A 20,684-nucleotide genomic window follows, 5' to 3' on the forward strand; every position below is an offset into this window, starting at 1 on the left:
AATCCCAGCTGTTGCAACCTTCCCTCATCGGGGAGATGCTCCAGCCCCTTCATCATTTAGTTGCCCTTTTCTGCATATATATATATATATATATATATATATATATATATCCTAAAAAGGCAAGCTGCTGATCATGCAGAGAGATCTCTCTTTGCATACAGTTGTCCCCGCCCAAACTTAGAATGAATGCACATAGGTTAGGGGTGGAATCTGCTGATAGAACAATGTTCATAGAATAGAATCATAGAACCATAGAACCATAGAATAGTAGGGTTGTAAGGGGCCAACAAGGCCATCGAGTCCAACCCCCTGCTCAATGCAGGAATCCAAGAATCCAATGTTCTAACCCCTACTTCCCGGTTCATTGAAAGCACAAAGATTTCTGAAGAGCTACAGTATTACACAGGTTGCATAGATCCAGTGAATTGGTTAGAGTTCAATGATGCCCAAACCTGCCAGTTTAAGACCAGAATCAGGTTGGCCTGAGCTCCACAAAGCCAAAAAAATTGGAAGCCATGGCTGGTGCTATAAAAGATATGCCTCATACTCAGTAATTATGTTGTGTAATGTCACAAATTATGCTTGCTTATAATTTACCCTCCAGCGTACACTTTTCCTGGGTCTTTCAATCAGGCCCAAATCTAGATGGGGAGGATGGAGGGCCTGAGACCAGCAAAGATGTTCCACATTGTCCTGCTCTTGTCTTGCTTGTTGAAGCATTGTATTGCCAGAGGAGTCCTCTTCTGAATTCAGCTATGACTCTTTGTTGCCTCCACCATCTAGCTTCAAAAAGAAATGCACTGTAGAATTTTACCAGCAGTTGCTGCCACAGGGTTTAATGGGACAGGAAAACTTTACAAACTTTTGAACTGCTGCTCAGAACTTCACCAAACCAATGCTTAAATACAATACATTAGTAATTTTCACCATATTATGAAAGAAATATATGATCTGACTTTATTACCAGACCCCCTCTCCGGGAGACCAAGGTTGCTGAGTGCATGTACTGGAGGTTGGGCCCGAAGGGCAGTCTGGGGATTCTGCTCGTGTACCGTCCACCCCGCTGCACGACTGACTCCCTGGCCGAGGTGCTTGAGGTGGTCTCTGATGTGCGTGTACAGTCCCCTAACTTACTGGTGTTGGGGGACTTCAACGTACATTCGGAGGCCATCCTCACAGGAGCACCTCAGGACTTCATGGAGACCATGGCCTCCTGGGAGCTGCACCATATTCTAACTGGGCCCCCATGTAGCCGGTCATGCACTAGACCTTGTGTTTGTTTCTGGAGAAGCGGGGAGTGATCTGGAAGTCGGGGGTATATCCACCACCCCCTTGTCATGGTCAGATCACTATCTGGTGATGTTGGACTTCTCGGTTCCACAACCCCTCTGCAGGGGTGGAGGACCCATTAAAATGGGCCGCCCCAGGCGTCTTATGGATCCAAATGGATTCCTGAACGCGCTTGGGGATTCTCTGGGGCATGCCAACGGCCACTCGGTCGAGACCCTGGTGGGTGGCTGGAATGCTGCAATCACTGGGGCATTAGATTGGGTGGCTCCGAAACGCCCTCTCCCCCGAACAGGGCTCGGACTGCACCATGGTTCAATCCGCGGTTACGAGCTCTGAAACAGGAGGTGAGATGGCTAGAGTGCCGGTGGCGGAAGTCTCGCTCCAAAGACCATCAGACATGGGCTAGAGCTATATCTTCAGCCTATCACGTGGCGGTGAAGGCAGCAAAAAAGGAATATTATGCTGCCTCCATCACGTCTGCAGAGTGCTGCCCCAGCAGGCTGTTCCAAGTGGTCTGGAGCCTGGTCGGTCCTGTGGCTCCGGAACCACTGGAGCATTCTAAGGCCTCCTGTGAGGCTTTGGCAAGGCACTTTGCAGATAAAATTGATCAGATTAGGTGTGTTACTCTGCACACTGTGGATACAGTTAGTGAGCAAGAGGCGGCCTGTGGCAAACCGGTTTTGTGGGATCGGTTCCAGCTTCTTCCTCCTGATGAAGTGGAGAAGGTGCTCTCATCTGTAAGGCCGACCACCTGCTTACTTGATCCTTGCCCATCTTGGCTCATTATGAGCTGCAGAGAGAGACTGGGTGAGGGGATCAAGGCGGTGGTGAACGCCTCCCTTGAGGAGGGAGTGATGCCATCAGCCCTCAAGGAGACAGTGATAAGACCGCTCTTAAAGAAGCCCTCCTTGGATCCTCAAGTTCTGAACAACTTTCGCCCAGTCTCAAATCTGCCATTTTTGGGCAAGGTGATTGAACGGGTGGTGGCGGTGCAGTTGAAGGCACACTTGGAAGAAACTGATTATCTAGACCCATTTCAGTCGGGCTTCAGGCCTGGGCATGGGACAGAAACGGCCTTGGTCACCTTGGTGGATGATATGAGGAGGGCTCTGGATAGGGGTGAATGCTCCTTCCTTGTTCTCCTCGACCTCTCAGCAGCTTTTGATACCGTTGACCACGGTATCCTCCTGGACCGCCTGGGGGGGTTGGGCATTGGAGACACTGTATTGCGGTGGTTCCGGTCCTTCCTCTCCAGCAGGTACCAGAGGGTAGCACTGGGAGAGGAGGTTTCGGACCCGTGGCCACTTACTTGTGGGGTGCCACAGGGTTCCATCCTCTCCCCGATGCTATTTAACATCTATGTGAAGCCACTGGGGGCTATCATCAGGAGGTTTGGGGTGCAGTGTCATCAATATGCGGATGAAACGCAGCTCTACCTCTCATTCAAATCTTCACCAAGGTTGGCCGTAGAATCCCTGTCCAAATGTCTGGAGATGGTGAGTGGCTGGATGGGGAGGAATAAGCTGAAGCTCAACCCTGACAAGACCGAGGTACTTTTGGTGGGAGACAAGAGGAGGCTGGGGGATGTTGACCTGGTGTTGAATGGGGTATGGCTACCCTTGAAAGAGCAGGTCCGCAGCCTGGGGGTCATTTTGGACTCCCAGCTGTCCATGGAGGCTCAGGTGTCAGCTGTGAGCCGGACAGCGCTGTATCAACTCCATCTGATACAGCGGCTGCGCCCCTTCCTTCCCGACCATCTGCTCCCATCGGTAGTACATGCCCTGGTCTCCTCTCGTTTAGACTACTGTAATGCGCTCTATGTGGGGTTACCCTTGAAGACGGTTCAGAAGCTGGAGCTGGTACAGAACGCGGCGGCTCGCCTGATTAAAGGCAGCCGCCGGCGAGATCACATCACTCCAGTGCTGAAGGAGTTGCAATGGTTACCAGTTGTTTTCCAGGCCAAATTCAAGGTGTTGGTTTTGACCTTTAAAACCCTATATGGTTGCGGCCCAGCCTATCTTAAGGAGCGCCTCCAGCAACACCAGATAGGCCGGTTAACAAGATCAGCCTCAGATGGCCTTCTCTCTGTCTCATCAGCCAGGACAGCTAGACTGGTGGGGACGAAGGAGAGGGCGTTCTCTGTGGTGGCCCCCACTCTGTGGAACTCCCTCCCTAGGGAACTCCGTCATGCCCCCTCTTTAATGAGCTTCCGTCGTGCATTAAAAACGTGGTTGTTCAGGCAGGCATTTGGGGTGGGTTAGGGTATTTTAAAAAAAAAAATTATGGTAAAATTTTATTGTTTTAAATTGTTTTATGGTGGGTTGTACATTGCCCAGAGTGGCTGGGTGACCAGTCAGATGGGCGATTAATAAATTTAATTAATTAATAAATAAATAAATATTAAACAACAACAGCAACGGAGTAAAACTCCAAATGTATCCATTTCAGCACTTTTTAACTTGCTGTCCCTGTGGCAATTTTTATTGGATCAGTTTGAAATTTGAAAAAAAAAAAATAGATCACACATAACATAGATCATGGGTGCCAAGTTTCTAGGGGTGGACGAAAGTCACTTACCTTTCGTCAAAGCTTGTTCGCGGTGGAGGGGAGGCGCTTTGCTGCTCCTCCTGCGAAGTTCAGGCCGGGGGGGGAGGCTTCCCGCCTCGCCCAGCCGCGAACTCGAAAGTTAAAAAAAAAAACAACGCCCCTGTGATAGGCTACGTGACGATTAACGTAGCCTATCACAGCTAGATCTGCAAAGTCAGCCGTGATAGGCTACGTTAATCGTCACGTAGCCTATCACGGGGGCGTTTTTTTTTTTCTTTTATTGGAATGGCGGCGTCGGCAGCCGGTCGAAAGACCGGCTGCCGCTCCCGCCCCGCACGAACACCTGCCGAACCGCCGGCAGGACCCGCCGCCGGGAGGGACATTCGGCGAAGGTAAGTCCCGTCCCAGGGGGGGTGCGGGGGGCAGGGGGGTGCGGAGGATTTCTCCCCGAAACTTGTTTGGGGAGCCGAACACGTTGGCGCTCGGCCCCCTGAAGTTTCGGGGAGAAATTCTCCGCCATCCCTACAAGTTTCAAGTTATTAGCTCCAGGTATCACTTTTATAAGCAGTAGGATTTGGAGCAGGTATCACTTTTATTAGCAATAGTATTTGGAGGCTTATAACAGCAGGACTTGTTTTTTATTTCTTGGTCTGTTTTTGCTATTTCCCTTAACCAAAGGAGCACTCTGGTGTTCCTCTAATTATCTCATGCAACTCTCCTCCCGCACCCATATGGTGCACCTGCTAAACTTCTAACTCTGATTTCTCTACCAAGTTCAATGGAATGACAGTTACTGTTGACTAGTAGACATCTAATGATTGCTAAATGCTATGGTTTTAACAAGGAGTGAAATGTGATGCATTAATTATGGCTGAAGTTCTCAAACATTGTGGAAGAAGGGAAATGCCCCCTTCCTCCAATTACCCATGCCTTTCTTCCTACCCTATATATTTGTCCATAGAGCCTAACCTTTGGAAAGTGCTGGGAATCATATTTCTAAGCAATAAATAATTAGGGCAAATTCATCTACAGATTACTGTGATTTCTATCATAGGCCCCCATCTTCGGGTATTGGGCAGTATAGAAATGAAATAAATACAAATAAATCTACACGAGCTTTTTACTCCTGGGCGGCTGCGAGTCGAGGTTCCTAAGGACAGATCATGCTTTCACCACTTCGCAGCCATCTGTGGTTTTCTCCCAGAAAATGTGGATTTCCAAGGAGGTGTTTTGCTGTGATGTTTTTCATTTGCTGTGGGTTTCTTGCGGTTGTGAGCCATCTGTCCCTTCCCCAAACCGACTTCACATTTTGCGGTGGGCGTGTTGTAGGCGTGCATAGTGCTTGCATCACTCTGTGATGATGCTTTGTTCCCCCGTCCCTTCACAGCTGCTCAGTTACAGAGGCATAGAGAGGCAATTTCATTTGCCTCTTGCATGTTCTTTCAGCTTTGTCTCTTCGCAACGATTGTCCGGGGGGGGGGCGGAGGACTTGAGGGAGGACCAACTTCACTCCAGCCACCATTTTGGAGCAATGGGTAGGCATGTACCACTCACATGAACCATCACAAGTGTCTCAGGCTGGGGAACTGACAAACAGATGGCATGGAAGTGAAGGGACACAGAACACCCTCTTTTTACCTAATAAGGGACGTAAAGACACAACAGAACACATAAAATACTAGGGATGTCAGAGAATTCTGCAATGGATCTCAGTGAGGCCGAATGCCAGTGCATTCAGCCCCCCGAAATTAGGGATGTCAGAGAATTTCTCCACGAATCTCTGGGAGGCCGAATGCCAACGCATTCGGCCCCCCGAAATTGGTGGAGAAATGGTCCGCCACCCCCCGGAATGGGACTTACCTTTGGCAAATGTCCCTCGTGGCGGCAGCTCCCGGCGGCAGTTTGGCGGCGGTGGCGGCAGCTGGTCTTCCAACCAGCTGCTGCCACCGCCATTTCCAAGTAAAGACAACAACAACAACAACAAATGTGATAGGCTACATAAAGATTTACATAGCCTATCACGGCTAGATTTTCAAAAAACACCGTGATAGGCTACGTAAATGTTGACGTAGCCTATCACGGCTGACTTTGGGGGGGGGGGAAGAGCGCATACACAAATGGTGGCGCCCATGGGTGCCACCATTTGTGTTCCTTATTTTGGCATGGGTAGTCTACGTAAATATTTACGTAGACTACGGCAAAAATAAGGGCAATGCAAATAGCATTGCCCTTATTTTCGCCATAGACTACGTAAATATTTACGTAGACTACTCATGCCAACATAAGGAACGCACATGGTGGCGCCCATGGATGCCGCCATTTGCGTACACGCTTTCCCCCCCCAAAGTCAGCCATGATAGGCTACGTAAATATTTACGTAGCCTATCACAGCTGACTGCAGGCCAGGGACGCAAACGGCGGCGGCTACGGCCGCCGCCATTTGCATCCTGGCAGGACAACACGATTCGCGGCTGGAGAGATGGGGCACTCCCCCCTGGCCAGAATTTCAGCAGGGCAGGATGGGGCGCCTCACCCCTAGGCCAGAATTTCGGGGGGAGGGACGGAGCGCCTCCCCCCCACCACGTAGCAAGTTTCGGGATCAGGTAAGTGACTTTCCTCCATCTCTACCCGAAATCTATGGCGGAACGGCCTGCCGCCCCCCCACCCCCCACGCCCGAGGATCCCAGCCGAGATGAGACTTACCGGGGGAAGATGTTCCAGATGGCGGCGGCTCCAGCGGCGGCTGGTTTTCCAACTGGCTTCTGCCTCCGCCATTTGCGGTCTGGTCATTTGTGTGTTTGTTTGTTTTTACATCGACATGATAGGCTACGTAAAGACTTACGTAGCCTATGATGTCTGAGTTTAAAAAAAAATGCGTACGCAAATGGCAGCGGCTATGGCCGCCACCAGTTGTGTTCCTTATTTTTCGCCGTCTTAGTCTACCTAAATATTTACACAGGCTAAAACGGCAAATCAAAAAGGAACGCAAATAGCGCCCACTACACTCCTTGTGTTCCCCTTTATTTTCGCCATAATAGTCTACGTAAATATTTACGTAGACTAAGATGGCGAAAAATAAGGAACACAAATGGTGTCCACCGTAGCCACCGCCATTTGCATACAGGGTTGTTGTTTTTTTAACCCAGATGTGATAGGCTACATAAGTGTTTACGTAGCCTATCACGGTTGAACACAGGGATGCAAACGGCGGTACCTACGGCAGCTGCCATTTGCGTCCCTGCTACCCAGCGGCCGGATGTCTGGCTGCTGGCGGAGCCGGCCGGTGGCTCCGCGGAATCCCTGCAGAGCAGAGCCAGCCGGGCAGGACTCTGGGGGGAGGGACGGAGAGCCTCCCCCCATCGCGGATTCTGGGGGAAGAGACGGCGCACCTCCCCCCCCAACGCGAAGCAGATCTGTGAAATGGTAAGTAACTTTTGTACATCCCTATAAAATACCAAACAGCCACTGCAGTGTCACACCCCCCTCTCACAGGGCTGCACAGCTGCTGTCAGGAGTGCCCGTGCTGCCTCCTGAAATCCTCAAGTAGCCAGAATCAACATGCAGATGATAGGACTCTTTTCCAAGGCTTTATTTCCATTCAACCTAATGACGCTTACAGATGCTAATTGCATGAACCTAATGAGGGAAACTTAAGAAAGCTGTCTACTAGGGGTTTCTAGCCTTAATGAATCAGTTGGTCTCCATTTGGAGGGTAAAGGCGGGAAGCTTCTGAACTTAAGGGCTAGGAGGTGAAAGTCCACCCCTTCCCATGGGGCATCGGGCCACAGCTGTTGACGTCGTGCGAAGCTGGCTGAGCGCCTCCTCTCAGTGCCCTCCATCTCCCGCTTGTCCCTGCGCTGACATCTAGTATTCCGAAGCTCCAGTTGTCCCTCCCCCTGCCTGCCAAGGTCGCTACCACTCTCAGGAATGTGAGCAGGGAGGGGCTCTCCCTCCAGCGGCACCTCTGAACAGCATGTGGGTTCTTTTCCATGTTTTCTATCTCTTCCTGAGAATCAGAACTGCTTTGGGGCTCTTTAGGCTCCAATTGAACCCTGACAGCTGCACATTAAAGTACAATGGCAAAAAAAGGGCAAAGGGCATGATGGAGTCTGTTAGGGAAGCACACAGTAAATCGTGAGTGTATTGCAGCAGAAGCTAATTCGAAGCTGCAAGGCTGTGCAGTTGCGACAGGGTGGGGGGTGAAAGCAGTGCCATGTAGATGGGGCCATACTGTCCGTACTTGTCTTTCAGTGTTGACGGGTGAAAAAAAGTTGAATCACATCATTTCATTTCATTAATTACATTTCTATACCATCCAATAGCCAAAGCTCCCTGGGTGGTTTGCAAAGACTGAAAATGCAATATTGTACAGAATATAAACACTGTTTACATACAAACATTTTTTTCAAAGCATGATTTTAAGGTGGTGTTTTATTCTTTTTATTCTTTTACTGTTTTATCTTTTGTGTTCACCACTCCAAAACTTGTTTTAGATATGGAGCGGTATAAAAATATTATAAATAAATAAATTAACAAACAAACACACAAACAAACATGTAAGCAGACAGTGCGCACGCACGCACACATCCAAACAATTCTAAAAATCAACAATATGAAATCCCATGATCTGATTAAAAATGCCTGAGGGTAGAGGAAGGTCTCAGCCTGGCACTAAAATTATCACAATGTTTGCGCTGGGTAGCCTTGCTGGGAAGATGGATCCATAAGTGAGGCGAGGGGCACCACCAAAAAGGCCCTCTCCCTTATTGTCACCTTCGAAGCCTCCTTCAGAGGAGGCACCTGGAGGAGGCCCTTAGATGCTGAGTGTAGCATGCAGGTAGGTTCATGCTGAGAGAGGTGCTCTGCCAGGCCCAGGTTACATGGTCCTGAGCTGTATAAGTCTTTATAGCTCAAAACCAGTACCTTCAATCAGGCTCAGAAATACAGGCAGCCAATTCAAGTGTTATATGTTCAGACCTTCTTCTCCCTCCCTATCATCAATCTGGCTGCTGTATTTTGCATAAGTTGCAGTTTCTGACCCATCTTCAAGGGCAGGCCCACATGGATCTCATTGTAATAATCTAACCTGGAGGTTACCAGAGCAGAGACAACTGAAGCCAGGTTATCCCTATCCAGATAGGGGTACAGCTGGGTCCCCAAGCCAAAGCTGGCAGAGTGCAATGTCTGTGGGGTTTCATGGTTGTTGTTGTTGTTTTAAATCATGTAGGGACTTAAGCCTATGCTAGGAGTTTATATACTTTGAGGACGGCCCAAGTTGTGCATAAATCAGTCCTGCAACCAGAAGTACGTTTGTGACGGCTACAGAAAATGCCTTTAGCTTGAAACCCTACACTGTGGGTGTAAGTCCCGTTCAGCTCAATAGGAATTAATTCTGACTAGACACACATGGGCTTGCACTGTATGTCACTGCTAAGAAAAGAGATGCAAATACAAGAGCATGACATTTGGTCAAGTTTGACTTCTTTATCCAAGTGAAACTTGTCTTAATCCCCTCCCTTCCCTACAAGATTGGCTGCCCTGAGGGGAGGGAAAAAGGAAGATTGTATTGGTTCAATGACTTCATTGTTTATAAGGAGCTGTCTCTATTGATCAGTGGCTGAAGGAACCAAGAGGAAAACGGTTTACACTTTCCATTTTAAGTGTGAGAGGAGGACTAAGTAATTTCAGCCGCAATAGCCAGTGCATGGAGTCCCATCATTGCTGCTTAATTTAGATTCCTCCCCCTGCCCCCGCATGCACTTGCTCCAGTCCCAAGGATATGAGGCAGGTGAAAATACAAAAGAAAAACCCAATGCAAATGCATGTGAAATAGTCATTAAACTATGTCAGACTGCAGCAGGAGTGTAGAACCATAGGCCCTGGGTCCCAATCCTGTCTTTGGGAGTTCCCCAAATCACTATGCCCCTCTCCCTGGCACTGCCCCCTTTTCTCCAACCACTGATTATTTGGTGGTTCCCTAGTTTTTGTGCAGGTTTTTCCCCCATTCTAAAAAGGTTGAAATGTAGGAATGTACGAAAGTCACTTAACTGTTAATGAAATGTGATTCAAGGTGGGGGGGAGGTGCTCCGTCCCTCCCCCCGAAATTCTGGCCGGGGGGAGGCACTCTGTCCCTCCCCTCTGAAATTCTGGCCAGGGGGGGGAGGCGCTCTGTCCCTCCCCTCCTGAATCCTGGCCAGCCAGGTCCACAAATGGCAGCGGCCGTAGCCACCGCCATTTGCATCCCTGCAGTCAGCCGTGATAGGCTATGTAAATGTTTACATAGCCTATCGCGGGTGAGTAAAAACAAAAACAAAAATGCGTGTACACAAATGGTGGCACCCATGGGCGTCGCCTTTTGCATTCCTTATTTTGGCACGTCTCGTCTACCTAAACATTTACGTAGACTATGGCGAAAATAAGGGGAACGTAAATAGCGTAGACGCTACGCTATTGTCAGGGTGGACACTAAGCTGATAGAATCCCAGAGTCGTTCTGATTCTGAGGAAGAGCAGTTGCTCCTGGGAGAGGAGCGCGCTCCTCTCTCCCAGGGCTCGCAGCTGATGGAGATTCCTCCCACCAGCATTCCTAGATTAGAAAGCAGTCCAGGGAGTGATGAAGCGCGGGAAGCAGTCTTGGTGGACGCGCGACGCCGACACAGTGAGTGGCGCCAAATGGAGGGCACAGAAAGGAGGCGTAGTGCCGAGTTGGTGCTTAGACAACGGCTGCGCCCCGAGGATCCAAGGGAAAAAGGGAGGGACTCTCCCTAGTCCTTAAGTTCAGGGGTCTGCCAGTAATTCCCTTTCAAACGGGGACCAACTGTTCCAACTTAGGGCATAGGGATGCTGCTGCTCAGATCTAGTTGCTACCTGTAGAGTTGTTAAGTTGTAAAAGAAGAATAACACTTTGAAAAGAATCCCTTTGTCTGTGTCTGGACTTGGCTACTAGATGAGAATGAGAGAGCCCTCCAAGGAGCCCTTGACAGCTATTTGCGTTCCCCTTATTTTCGCCATAGACATAGACGTGCCAAAATAAGGAACGCAAATGGCGGTGCCCATGGGCGCCGCCATTTACATATGAGCATTTTTTATTTTTTATTTTACTCAGCCGTGATAGGCTACGTAAACGTTTACATAGCCTATCATGGTATTTTTTAAAAATCTAGCCATGATAGGCTATGTAAATCTTTACATAGCCTATCACTTTTTGTGTGTGTGTGTGTGTTTTTTACTGGAAATGGTGGCGGTGGCAGCCGGTCGGAAGAAACCGAACCGCCACCGCCGCCGCCACAGCCAGGAAGATTCGCCCAAGGTAAGTCCCGTCCCGGGGGGGGGGCAGACCATTTCGCCACCAATTTCAGGGGACCGAATGCACTGGCATTTGGCCTCCCCGAGATTTGTGGCAAAATTCTCTGACATCCCTATAATGAAATGTCTCTCTGAAGCCTTGGTTACTGGCTGGAAGAGCTTTAAGCTAAATTGTGTTGGAATTTTAGCCCCACCATTTTAGCCTTCAACCCCACCTCAATTGGAATGTGGTCCACAGGAGCTTTTCTGAAATGGACTTTGTCCCTTGGGCTGAAAGAGCTTCAACCTTCCTGGGCTACAGTATGCAAAGAATGAATTGAGCAGCCCCCCTTTCAGATAGATTTTAAATTAGGCATAAGTGGTACATTCTCTTGAGAATATTCTGGTTCTGAAATGGGGGAGGAGGCTGGGACAAAAGGTTTCATGACGCTGTGTACCTCCCCATTCACATCGGGATGGATCTAAATTGAGCTTCGCTTAGAGTAGGCCCATTGAAACCAATGGGAATTAAGATAGCCATGAAGTACTTCTTCCATTGATTTCAGTGTGTGTGCTCCAAGCATGAGTCAGTCTGGATCCAACCCAATATCTGTTGCCATCTGTTTGGATGATCTTGCCATCAGCAGTAGTAATCATGCTCCCGAGCTTCATTTTCTTTAGTGGTTCTTCTCAGAAGATGCCGAAGAGATGGTAGGAAGCGGAAGCCACATGATGAGATTGTGAAGCCAAATCAGAGTGAAGGTGAGAGATCCATCTAGCTCCATAGTCCCAAATGGACACATAATATAGGGTTGCCCCCAAAGCAGAGTCTTAATTAGGAGGACCAATGCAAGTTCATAATGTGGGGGACATGCCTTTGAGTTATATGGTCCAGACAGAACACTACCTCAAAATAAATTAAATTTACACATTATTTCTTCTGCCATTTATTTCATTTCTAAGTGATAATGGAGAAAGTTTTTGCAGACTGATTGAGCTGAATGGGTGCTGTGAGGAAAGAGAAAGACAGAGAGAGAGAGAGAGAGAGAGAGAGAGCTCAGATTACATGGGCACATGAACTACAACTTCCATCAGCCCAGTCAGCATAGCTAATTGACAAGGATGATGCTCAGCAGCCTGCTTTGCATGCAGACGTTCTCAGGTTCAATCCCTGGCATCTCCAGGTAGTGAGGGAAGAATCCTGCCTGAAACCCTGAAGAGCTGCTGCTGCTTGTTGTCAGTGTTGACAATACTGGGCTAGATGGACCCTTGGTCTGACTCAGGTTAAAGCAGCTTTCTGTGTTCCTGTGTAGGAACATAGTTGTCCAATACATATGGATGGCACGAGGTTGGGGAAGGGTGTTGTAGCATCTTTCCCATTGCACCTTTCTAGAAGAAAGAAAACCACTGCCGGGCTACTGACTGAAGTGGAGGCAGAGACGTATTTTTGTTACTGTCTACAAACTAAAAGAGAAACTACAATAGAACCGTCTGTTTCCCCCTCTCCTCATGGCAAGATCCCCTGCCACTTAAGAATTTGTAGATTTTTCCTCCCCACAGACACAACAATACCAAAAAAAGAGTGTTGGGTGAAAGCTTTGGTCCAGCACCCGAAAATCAGCAATGCTCAGGTACCACGACCAGTGAGGGAGATGGTGCTGGGAGAGGAGGAGTCAAGGTTGTAATGTTTGTTTCTGTTCATCATTCCTATTTATGTTAGAGCTCTGCACAAATGGCCTCTCAAAATTCTCCAACCTATCTGTGGACAAAGAAATGGGGGGGGGGATTTCACCAAATCTCATCCATTTGTTCTAGGGGAGGAGAAATTCTCCAACAGTTTCTCACACATACGGCTCACTTGGCAGGGATTGTAGCACAGGTTCTTTCTTTCTTTCTTTCTTTCTTTCTTTCTTTCTTTCTTTCTTTCTTCTTTTCCTATGGGTTTGTGGTTTATTTCACAGCTCCTGCAAGTGGCAACAACAACTGTGTTGAGGCTCCCACTTTTCTGAGATAGAATTTTGAATGTCTTTTGGGTTTTGAGCCTGCTCAATCACTGCCAAGTGGCTGAGGGTGCTGTGCATGTTTTCATTCTCTGTTATACATCTTTCCATTGCCCTGCACCCAGCCAGGCCACCTGCCATTCCAGAACTGAAAATGCCCCATGGATTATCTTCATGATGTCATGATGTCGACAGCTGGTTGGCAACTGTCTGAACAGAACGCTGGACTAGATGGACTTTTGGTCTGATCCAGCAGGGCTTTTCTCACATTCTCATGTTCTTCTGCTAGTTTCAATTGAAATATGGGAAGTTGAGGAGGCTACAGCCTGCCACAGAGATTATTGTACAACAAAAGACAAGACACTCATGCTCACTCCTTGGCCACCTCATAAGTAAAATAAGCACAAGAAATTCAAAGGGATCTTGATAGGCTGGAGCTCTGGGTAGAAAACAACAGAATAAAATTTAATGGGGATAAATGCCAAGCTCTGCACCTAGGAAAAAGAAACCAAATGCACACTTACAAGATGGGGGATACCTGGCTCAACAACACTACAAGAGAGAAGGATCTTGGAACTGTTGTTGATCACAAGCTGAATATGAGCCAGCAATGTGATGTGGTTGCAAAAAAGCCAAATGCTATTTCAGGCTGCATTAATAGAAGCATAGCTTCCAAATCTCGTGAAGTACTAGTTCCCCTCTACTCAGCACTGGTTAGGCCTCATCTGGAGTACTGCATCCAGTTCTGGGCACCACACTTGAAGAAGGATGCAGACAAACTGGAGAGGGTTCAGAGGAGGGCAACAAAGATGATCAGCGGACTGGAAACAATGAGGAGAGACTGAAAGAACTGGGCATGTTTAGCCTTAAGAAGAGAAGACTGTGGGGAGGTAAAACCAATTTTAATAAACTCAGATCAATGATAAGTAAGGTCCCATGGCAAGTGACTCTAATGAGAAAAGGAGTCCAAGATGGGTGCGAGTTTTTAATAGGGATGGAGGAGAATTTCTCCCCGAAACTTCGGGGGGCTGAGCGCCAACGTGTTTGGCCCCCCGAACAAGTTTCGGGGAGAAATTCTCCGCACCCCCCCGCCCCCCGCACCCCCCCCGGGACGGGACTTACCTTTCCCTAATGTCCCTCCCGGCGGCGGGACTGGCCGGTGGTTCGTTGGGTCTCTGTCAGGGGTGGGAGCGGCAGCCGGTCTTTCGACATTCCAATAAATAGCATTGCCCTTATTTTCGCCGTAGTCTACGTAAATCTTTACGTAGACTACAGCGACCAAATAAGGAACGCGAATGGCGGCTCCCTATGGGGGCTGCCATTTGCGTACGCGCTTTTTTTTTTTTTTAAGTCACCCGTGATAGGCTATGTGATGATTTACATAGCCTATCACGGCTGACTTTGCAGATCTAGCCGTGATAGGCTACGTTAATTGTCACGTAGCCTATCACGGGGGCATTTTTTTTTTTTACTTTTTATTTCGCGGCCGGGCGAGGCGAGGCGCCTCCTCCCCGGCCTGAATTTCAGCCAGGCGAGGCGGGAAGCCTCCCCCCTGGCCTGAATTTCGGCCGGGCGAGACGGGAAGCCTCCCCCCCCGGCCTGAACTTCGCGGGGAGAGCAGCAAAGCGCCTCCCCCCCACCGCGAAAAGCTGTGAGACCAGGTAAGTGACTTTCGTGCACCCCTAGTTTTTTAAAAAGGAAATTCTAAAGGCACAATTACAAACAATTCCAACAAGAAAAAAAGGTGGAAGACAACAGAAGAAGCCAATGCAGCTTCACAAAAAGCTTAGAGATGACCTGAAAACAAAAATGGACACATATAGTGGAAGTGGAAGGAAGGCCAAGCTACAAAGCAAGAGTACAGGCAGATAGCACAGAATTGCAGGGATGGTGTCAGGAAGGCTAAAACTGAGAACGAGCTGAGGTTAGCAAGATGCTAAAAGCAACAAAAAGGCTTTCTTCAGATACGTGCATAATAAAAGACAGAGGAAAGAAATCGTGGTTCAACTACTAGATAAAGATGGCAAAATGATAAGAGATGACAAGGAAAAGTGGAAGTGCTCAGTTCCTACTTTGGCTCTGTCTTCTCCCAAAAGAGGGTCTATGACCCCCCCGGCAAAGGTGAAGTACAGGCTGAAGGGGCAGGACTGCAGGTTGAGATTGACAGGCATATGGTCAAGGAACACCTAATTACTTTGAATGAGTTCAAATCTCCAGAGCCAGATGAACCGCATTCTAGAGTAATGAAGGAACTGGCAGAAGAACTCTCAGAACCACTGTCTATTCTCTTTGAGAAATCATGGAGGACAGCGGAAGTGCCAGATGATTGGGGGAGGGCTAATGTTGTCCCTACCTTCAAACAGGGCAAAAAGGAGGAAGCTGGGAACTACAGATCAGTCAGTCTGACATCAGTGCCTCGGAAAATTCTGGAGCAGAATATAAAGCAATCCATCTAAGCACCTTGAAAACAATGCAGTGATTACTCGAAGCCAACATGGATTTGTCAAGAACAAGTCCTGCCAGACGAATCTGATCTCATTTTTGGATCCGGTAACCTCCCTTGTGGACTGTGGGAATGCTGTGGACATCATATACCTCAACTTCAGCAAAGCTTTCAGCAAAGTGCCCCATGATATCCTGATGAGCAACCTACCTCAAAGTGGGCTAGATGAAACAACGATCAGGTGGATCCACAGTTGGCTAAAGAATCAGACTCAAAGAGTGCTTATCAGTGGGACCTTCTCAAGCTGGGGAGAGGTAACAAGCAAGGTACTGCAGCGCTCAGTCCTGGCCGCGGTGCTCTTCAACATTTTTATTAATGACTTGGAGGAGGAGGTGTAGGGAATGCTGATCAAATTTGCAAATGAAACCAAATTGGGTAGGATAGCTAATACCCTGGAAGATGGAAACAGAATTCAAAGTGATCTTGATAGGCTGGAGCACTGGGCAGAAAACAACAGAAAGATTTTTAATAGGGATAAATGCCATGTTCTGCACCTAGGAAAAAGAAACCAAATGAACAGTTACAAGATGAGTGATACTTGGCTCAACAATACTACGAGCAAGAAGGATCTTGGAATTGTTGTCGATCACAACCTGAATATGAGCCAATAATGTGATGTGGCTGCAAAAAAGGCAAATGCTATTTGGGGCTGCATTAATAGAGGGATAGCTTCCAAATCCCCTGAAGTAGTAGTTCCCCTCTATTCAGCACTGGTTAGGCCTCATCTTGAGCACTGTGTCCAGTTCTGGGCACCACACTTTAAGAAGGATGCAGACAAACTGGAGAGGGTTCAGAGGAGGGCAACGATTGGGGGGGGGGACTGGAAACCAAGTCCTATGAAGAGAGACTGAAAGAACTGGGCATGTTTAGCCTTGAGAAGAGAAGACTGAGGGGAGATAGGACAGAGCTTTTCAAGGACTTGAAAGGCTGTCACAGAGAGGAAGGCCAGGATCTCTTCTCTATCATCCCAGAATGAAGGATATGGAAATAATGGGCTCAAGTTACAGGAAGCCAGATTCCAGTTGAACAACAGGAGAAACTTCCTGACTGTTAGAGCAATATGACAATCAAACCAATTACCTGGGGATATAATGGGCTCTCCCATGCTGGAGACATTCAAGATGAACCTGGACAGCCATTCAGGGATGCTGTGACTTGGATTCCTGCACTGAGCAGGGCGTTGAACTCAATGTTCTTATAGGACCCTTCCAGTCCTACAGTCCTATGATTCTATGGTTCTATGATTCTATTTGAAAGGCCTTCACAGAGAGGAAGGCCAGGATCTCTTCTCGATCAGCCCAGAGTACAGGGCATGGAATAATGGGCTCAAGTTACAGGAAGCCAGATTTCAGCTGGTCATCAGCAAAAACTTCCTGACTGTTCAAGCAATATGAATGGAACCAACTACCTAGGGAGGTAGTGAGCTCTCCCATGCTGGAGGCATTCAAGATGAGGCTGGACAGCCACCTGTCAGGGATGCTTTTCTTGGATTCCTGCCTTGAGCAGGGGGCTGGACTTGATGGTCTTCTAGGCCCTTTCCAACCCTACTATTCTATGATTCTATGAACCCTAAACCTAACCCATAAGAATTGCTCCAAAATTTGAATTTCTTGTTGAAATCAATTTCTTTTCTATCAAATGGAATAAGAATGGCCAAAAAAAATGGGGGAGAAATTTTTGGCACAGCACTGATTTATATAAGAGAAAGTGGCTTTTAAAAACTGCATTCTAGAGATAGTGGGCCAACAGAGACCTTTAAAAACAAAGGTGTTACGAGAAGCAGTCCAAATATAACCACGCAAATAGCTGCTCTATATGTCAGTTAAAAGCCAACTCGCCAAGCTGCTTGAGAACCCTTTCCCTCTGCACCCTGGAGGGGATTGGTAACACAGGCAAGAGGCTTAGCAATACCTTCTAGGGCATTTATGAGGCTTTCTATTGATCTGAAACCTTTTGTTATCTGGGAAAAGCTAAAAAAATATCTGGGTAAATTGGAATTGACAAAACCAGGCAACCTGAGCCAGGCAAATCTCACAGGTCTCCTGTAACCACAGTCATGAGATTGAAGGCGAAGTGATCGATTTGGCTGGGGGAAAGGCCTCTGGGGAAAGATGGCTTTACCCATGAAGGGTCTGTAGTTGAGAACCACAAGGGTGACATCATTTTGGTGGGGACAATGGGCTCCCGTGAAGAGATTGTCATGCGGGCTTGATCTGCTTCTCCATTCTTGCATGACAACATTAAATGGTTCAAGCAATGAAATAAAAAATGGTCATATGCAGGTGTGTGTGTGTGTGTGTGTGTGTGTGTGAAAGACCATTTCACAGAATGCAGGGGAAATGCAGAATATGGCACTGGATACAGAACACAGCTTTCTGGTGGCTGTCTCCACTTTCAGTTAAAAGATCCACCAGTTTCTTGCTCTCATACCTGTGAACATATGCTCAAAAGTGTGTAGGCAATGACTGGTTGAATCACAGAAATCAGAGAGAGGCTGAAAAGGATATATGATGTTTGGCGGCCTTCCATAAATCTTTGCTCCTCACCATCAACACCAGAATAAATTGTGAAAACTCAGACACATAGTGCTATTTTTTTCTATTTACATAAATTATGTAAGTTGCAAAATACTTTTTTTGCAAAGAATTTTGATTGCCTGCATACTCCTCCTCTCCTCCTCCTCCTCCTCCTCCTCTTCTTCCTCCATTGGAAAATAATTGCATTATTGAAAACAAATGAAGACAATTGATAGTCAAGGCAAAACTTCATGTAATCACGTGGCTGATCCTAGACAAACAGGGATCACATGATGAATGGCATAACCTCAATGCACTGAAAAGCCACTCAGATGTGGCTAAGTGATGGCATCATTGTGGAGAAATAAAATCAATGCTGAGGAAAAGCCAACGAAAAAGGGCAATGAAAATGAACAAGTGAACATTTTCAGAAACAGTCTGTAAAATTGTAAAAAAAAAAGGAAAAAGAAAAAAAAGGAGAGGGCGACTCAGTACTACAGAAAATGTTCTCCGTGCTCAAGAAGTTATGTATTGTTTTGCTGCCTTGATTTTCCTCATTCATGCTCATGAATCAGGTATGGGAAAACTGGTGCTCTCTAATGTTTTGGATTGCAGCTTCCCTGGTCCCTGAATATTGTCCAAACTGGCTGGGAGTGATTGAGCATTGTCGTTCAAACTATCAGGAGGGACCAGGCTGTCAGGTAAACAGGTGGCAGCCTGAATGACCATGAGGCTCGAAATATGCACCCCCAAATTCATTTTCCGGCAGTGCATGCCTAGGTGTACACAACAGTATCTGGATTGAGGCCTGCATTGCCAAGACCTTCTGGCCTTAAACCCAGATGGCCAAATGATGATTGTGTGACCTGCATTCTCATTAGAGTCCATCCATCTGGGTTTAGTGGGAAGATCGGGATCTGGAGTCTGTGATTATGTAATGTTTGGCAAGGTAGTCCACGTCTAATGTTATCCCGGAAGGTATAAAATTGCAGCTTTATTGGAAGGACTGCAGTGCCTACGGAGGATCCCAGAGCATAAAATCCTGTTGTATCAAATGATACAGACTCAGCATGTGAATATAAGAACCATAATAGTGCAGGTTTTACATATTTAATTTCTTGGCAAACCTCCGCAGACCACACAGGCATTGATTTAAGCACTTGCCAGCCTTATGCGGGCTATTTGCCTACTCCGCTTTTAGCACCAGTGTTGATCTAGTAAAACCCTTTTGTTAGCGGGGGTACCAAATAAGAACTTATCTCCTGATGGCAGCAGTTTCGTTCTGTTTATGTCAGTGCGGCGGCATGCAAGCACTGGTGTGTCTTGGCTGATTACAATCCTCCAGAAGGGGAAACTCCTAGGGCTATAAGCGGAGGGGGGAAGGCCAGTTCTGCATCTCAGAAAGAACTGCTTTATCCTCTGTTATTATTCAGTAACAATCAAGTCTGATCTGTCGGATGTCTTTGCAACTGCTGTGCCGTGCATGCACATTCCAAAAATAATGGAAATTGCAGCAAAGAAGGTCTTTTATAGGCATGGCATTGAAATGCCTCAGACCACTGGTCCATCTAGGCCTGAATTGTCTATCACTGGGTGCCCATGGGCATCAATGTGCCTGCAGAAACCTCTCTTGTCGCCTGCCAGGCTGCCTGTCCCTCCTGATTTTTATTTTATTTCTTAAGATATTTTAACTTGGAGGCTGGTATGCTGCAAGGAGAAGCGCTGCCCTCCAGTACCTTCTTTATTTGGCTTCCAAAGAGTAGTTTCATATTTTGGAGCCCAGGTCTCACCTCTGCCTGGTGAAGCGGGAGCTGGTCAGAAGACCGGCCGCCACCACCACCAGAAAGATCCGCCCAAGGTAAGTCCTGTCCCGGGGGGGGCGGGGAGGCAGACCGTTCCACCACCGATTTCGGGGGGCCAAATGCGCTGGCATTCGGCCTCCCCGAGATCTGTGGCGGAATTCTCTGACATCCCTAGTCTGTGTTTCATGGATTGTGAGGTGCCTTTTTGTCCATCGTCCACCCACAGACAGATGCAATTTTATTTTTCACCATGCAGAAAAATGCACAAATAATCACGTTAAGTATTTACACAAGTATTTACATAATTTACCTCAGTATGTAACATTTAGCATATTGTCCTCCATTCCATTCAACATTTCCTCAGCAGAACCTTATGTATTTTCCTACAAATTTATATTCACAAACTTCAGGAAAGTAAAAAGAAATCATCCGAAAGTCCACAGACTCTGCACAGCCTGAGGGGTTTGCTCTGCAGTGGATTCCGCAGGTCAGAGTCTTAGGAATCTGAGCTCATTTTAGTTCATCTGGAATTTCTCCAGCATCCCTAGCTGTGAGCAGATGGCCTCTCGAAACTCTCCATCCTATTTGTGGGCAGAGACATTGGGGGGCAATTCCACTGAATTTCTCCGGAGTGAGGAAAAATTCTCATACACTTTCTTGGAGGTGAAGCTCACCATTAGCACTCGCTGTAGCACAGCTTCTTTCCTTTTTCCTCAGGACTTTTTTTTTGTGTGTGTGATGCC

Source organism: Heloderma suspectum, chromosome 2 (assembly GCF_057233095.1).
Source record: "Heloderma suspectum isolate Gila_16-S chromosome 2, 16-S_ref, whole genome shotgun sequence".
Lineage (NCBI taxonomy): Eukaryota > Metazoa > Chordata > Lepidosauria > Squamata > Helodermatidae > Heloderma > Heloderma suspectum.